Source organism: Corvus brachyrhynchos, unplaced genomic scaffold (assembly GCF_000691975.1).
Source record: "Corvus brachyrhynchos isolate BGI_N302 unplaced genomic scaffold, ASM69197v1 scaffold1078, whole genome shotgun sequence".
Taxonomy (NCBI): domain Eukaryota; kingdom Metazoa; phylum Chordata; class Aves; order Passeriformes; family Corvidae; genus Corvus; species Corvus brachyrhynchos.
In genome coordinates, this window is record NW_008239589.1 from 1 (window position 1) to 5,052 (window position 5,052).

The 5,052-nt window shown below is 36.3% G+C and overlaps 1 long non-coding RNA gene across 1 annotated transcript; it reads left to right on the forward strand.

The window, feature by feature from the left end:
* Positions 1 to 6: 6 nt before the first annotated feature.
* Positions 7 to 1,710, forward strand: LOC108448617. Its single transcript, XR_001864573.1, has 2 exons — positions 7 to 396; positions 856 to 1,710. It is a non-coding gene; the product is annotated as an uncharacterized LOC108448617 (long non-coding RNA).
* The last annotated feature ends 3,342 nt before the right edge of the window (positions 1,711 to 5,052 follow it).

Genomic DNA, 5,052 nt, shown 5'->3' on the forward strand with positions numbered 1-5,052 from the left:
TTTTGTTTGGCTGGTTTTTTGTTTTGTTTTGGGCGTTTATTTTGTATTGTTTCTCCATTACAAATGACTTCAGAATTCTGTATTTCATGCTACCTGTACACCAGAAAGTCTCTAAGAAGACACTGCATGGAGTGCAGTGCAGGGAGAGATGGAGTGATTCTTTTGACAGCAACAACACTGCTTGTGGTCAAAGTTCTTCCATGTTCTGCAGGCTTTTTCCCCAAAACTGTCTCTGGACTATATGAAACTGCACAGCCTATGTATTCAATTACTTTTCCTCTTTCAAGGTTTAAGAACGTGATGTTTGATATCACACCTGGAGAAGAAGTGGGTGACTTTAAAATCAAGGCAAAATTTTTAGGAGTTGAGATGGAAAAAGTGCAGCTTCATTTCCAGGTTTGAATTTTGTTACTTTGCTATATCGTTGCTGTTGCATTTCCTGAAAAACTATTTCAGTATTTTTTTCACATATATGCATGAACTAGTCAATCAGTACAGAGCAGCAGATCATGTGGAGAATAACAATGTAACTTCTGCAGGATGCTGGGCATGGGCATTGACTTAATGTTTATCTTGGGACAGCTACATGAAATCAAACCCCACATTAGTTCAGTGGCAAGCAGGACATACTAAAAGAAAATAGAAGTATACAGAAAACAGTTATTTCTTTTGGTTTGCTGTTACTGACCATCTACAGCTTAGGATCTAGAGGACACATAATGTTTTCTACACGTATCCCAATGGTTGCTTGAAGTTGTTTAAGTTATGAAGAACCTGGAGTTGGTGATGTTTATCACATCTTGTTGTTGTAAGGTATGGATTTAGACAGACACTAATGATTTTTTCTCATTTCAGGATTTGCTTCAGATGCAGTATGAAGGTGTGGCTGTAATGAAAATGTTTGATAAAGCTAAAGTGAATGTGAACTTGCTTATATTCTTGTTGAATAAGAAGTTCTATGGAAAATGAGTATTTTCAGATATCATGGACTTCATCAATCAGTGGGAAGTCTATTCAGTATTTTTTTGCTTATAAACATTTGTTTGAAGTTTGTCGTTGGATGCTTTTTAACTTTAAAAAACACACCCTAAAACACCAAATGTTCCGAATAATGTAGGCAGTGCCTTTTCAGCATTGATAACAAAACAGAAAACCAGGAAAATCGATTCATTTAAACAGTTCCAGATTTCATTGGTGTTGGTACTTTCAAATCAAAATATTCTTTTGGACACACAGCTATTGTGTAGATATTAAGGTAGGCAGAAATTGAATTTAGTTGAATATATAAACCTCTTCCTATTGAAACATTTTTAAATTACCTCAGATATATAATATAGTTAATACTAGACTTTAAGTATTTACCAAAAGAAAACCTAATTTGTTTCTAAGGGATAGTTTGAGCAAATATTTAGTTACATACTAGGCCTATTTTGTGGCATTTGTCAATTGCAAAGCAAACTTATTGTGCAATTCAAAAAATTTTATAGGTAATTATAAAGCGACAATAACGACTTACTTCACAAAAATATATTTTGTGATTCATTCCTACTAAATGCACTACTGCCTCGTGCAAAATGACATTTTCTACTTTCACAGCCTTTGGAGTGGTATTGGGGAAATCTGAATAGCGAACAGTTGTTCAGTTTGAAGTATTTGAATACGTAAATTGTGCCTGTCTTTTTTTTTTTTTTTGTAAGAAAATAAATGCAATAAAATCAGTATTTAGATTGGGTTTTTAAAATATTCTTTGGAGATTGTTCTATGTAAAATAAACATTACCTAATTAAACTGGCTTGGTCCCTAAATTTCATTTCAAGGAATTATTAAAGCTGCAGTCTAGATGGTAACTGAAAGAACTTCTTTCAGTGCTTTTATAAAATTGCATGTAATTAAGCCTGACTGTCCTCGGTACACTTAGGGAAAGCTGCTCAGCAGTGAAGACTTCATGGCCTTTATGCCATTGAATGTGATGATGACTTTGCTTAGGAGCTATCACTTATACCTACAGAGCAAAAGTGTGTACCACAGGTAATGTGACCAATAGAAAATACTTCCTTCTCTTACTTTTCTTGTGACAAACACTTCAAAAGACAGGCAGTGAGACATTCTGGAATGAATTATAAAAGCAAATATTAAATAAGTATTAACTCTGGTATGGGAATAGAGCAGTGTTAAGTCACTGGCATATATATAGATTACAAGCTCAGCTGATACACTAACTGACGTGTGGTGTTACACAAGCTGAAGAAACGATTACATTTACCAGAGATATTAATTTATGCATGACATTAAGTTTGAACACATGACTACTTTAAAACAGCTACTATCCCTAATTAAAGGATTAAAAAACTCCCACGTTTCCATTTTTCTTCTAGCTGGTTATGTATAAGACATTTTAACATGCCATAAATGCTGCAGTATTGATACCCTGGATAGAAAAGCAAAAACAGCACTTCACTTTTCCTTCCAAAGAGAAGTGAATTTTACTTAAGTATGAATTAAATTTCCTATCTTTTGTTCCCCTATTTGCAACAGACTTGATTAATCACGATATTTTTAACAAATTCTAGCTGAGCACTAAGTTTGCCACAGGTGTGATGTTGCTCCTAAAACCAGATTCTTGAGGTAAAGTGCCAAAAGCCTGGAGTTCTGCTGGTGAGACATGCCAGAGCCCCACAGACTTTATGGGAGTAAGGTACTCCTGGATATGCAATTTTGTGTAATACACTTGACACATCTAGTATCTGCCTGGTTCTAAAGCAAATAGCACATTTCTCAGTTTTTTCCTGGTGTAGGCAAGCTTAGAAAAGCGTCTTTGGTCCCGATGTAATGACAAGTATGAATGGTACAGTCTGTGTGCCAGCACTCCCCTTTTCTGACTATTTCCTGGGCTTCCTGTTCTTCCTAGTGCACATCAAAGAGTAATTTCCATTTAATTTCTTTAAACTCCTTTGTAAGCTTTTTTCCTTAATTAGCTAGTTCCATTTAGGGCCTTGTCACTGAACAATACTACGCACCCTGATAAACAGGACTGACCACAATGTTTTCTATCTCCATGTAAGACTGATTGGTAGTGTGAAGTACCACACAAATGAGCAAAGTGATTCTGTTATCACCCAATGCTGCTGCCAGCTACTACGTACAACAAAAAAAAGACAGGCTTTTTAGAAGCTACTGCAAGATGCAATGTGGGGACTTCAACAATAGACAGGATTTGCTGAAACCAGTTTTAGTCATGAAATGGTGGTGTGGAAAGACTTGCATTGCTGGTTCAAAAGCTGAGAAACAAAGCCAGTGCAACTGAATAGGGCCTCTGCATCAGTTGTCACTACAGGAGAAAATGGATCTTTCCTTGGACAACTTGCCTATCTCTCAATTTTGTCCTCCTTAACTGGTGGTAGTGAAAACAAATTATAATAGACTATCATCTTAGTCTGTTAACCCCACAGCATGCATTTTTCTATCACACATTTTTAGAGTTGACTAAGAGTGCTTGGTAGCTAACTTAGTTTATTTTGGAACTTTTCATTTTCAAGGGCCTCTGAAGATCCAAAACTATCCATGGAATTGTAGAACAACATCCTTCTGCTTAGGCCAGGCACACAGAAACACCAATACAAGCACTAGCTTTGCTCTGTTTCACTTTGCACTTATCTGTGGCCCTCCTTTAGCTGTCCGTCTTTCTTTTAAAAGAATACAGGAGTAAAACAACCTTCATTCCCAGAAAACTGAAACACTGGCAGTCACATATGATTTCATAAAGTTTATAACTAGATAGACAACTTTCTTCCTAGATGACCTATTTCCCCTCCTGTGGTATGTTTCTACACTCATCTTTCAGCAGTAACTACCCACCTCTGACATGCACCAGAGTAATCTGTGTATTGAGCAGCAGAAAGATGTCCTTTCACAAACACTAATGATGTAGCAGTCTCACTAGATAGGTACAGGCTTTTTTTTGGTAGATTTGGTGTGTTTAACAGAAATGAAGTTTTTTTTCTGTAACACACTTCTGCCAGAAAAACCAAAACTCTGAAAAGGTGCAAGAAATAGAATTAAAAACTAAAGCTTTAGATGTCGTGAACTCTTCACCTCTGTTACAATAAGCTGATCTTGAGAGAGGAAAGGAGCAAGTTGATTCACAAAATTACAGGTTACAAAACATAAATTTGGGTTTCACATGCAGACACAAAATTTAACAAGCATGGTTTTTATTTACTTGCTTTATTTATAATAACTAGTTTACAAAGATGAAAGGACATAGCCCTATGACTGTTTATAATGTCTGTGACTAAAACACTCCCTGGAGGTTCCATCTGAGTTTCTCTTCATATGTTTCACAAACTCTGTAAACTAATTTATTCCTCAAGCATGGGCCCACTGGTTAAGGCTTCTTGAAATGTAAGAAAAATACTGGCAATATATGTTTTTTTGAGATCTTGAGTAATTTTTACAATTATCTGTTATACTTCAGTTCTATTTTGGGTTTAGAAAGTTACAAGAGCAACCTTTATGTATGCTTATAGAACTGTGAGACCACAGGAATGACCAAGGACATCACTTTCTCTTCCAAGATAAAATGATTACATCTGATTAAGGTCTTGTCTAAACAGATGAATAGTTCAATTAAGGCATTTTGTCTAGGTTCCCCAGAGCATCTGGGATGATAGAGGTGTAGAAAGGCTGGCCAGCTGTAAAACATGGATCTATTTCTTGCTCTATACAAATGGAGTCAGTTCATACCGTGCTATAGCTAGTGGGACTATGCGAGGAACACTGTAGAGACATAGAACTTACTGGGAAGCAGTACTTATGATTAGGGGAATTTGTTTTTCATGGTTTTTATTCTCCATTAAAAGCAAAGGTCGGTGCTTCTGCAGTAACAAAGGCACTTCATACATACAAGTTCAGCTTTCCCCTCCTTCCTGTTTTTTGCCTATACTGCTGTAAACAGAAGGATATACAGTTGAGGCAAGGACAGCACACCCTAGCAAGCCAGAATGTCCACTTGTAACGCTTCTGACTGTCTTACAGGCTTGATAAATACAAAGC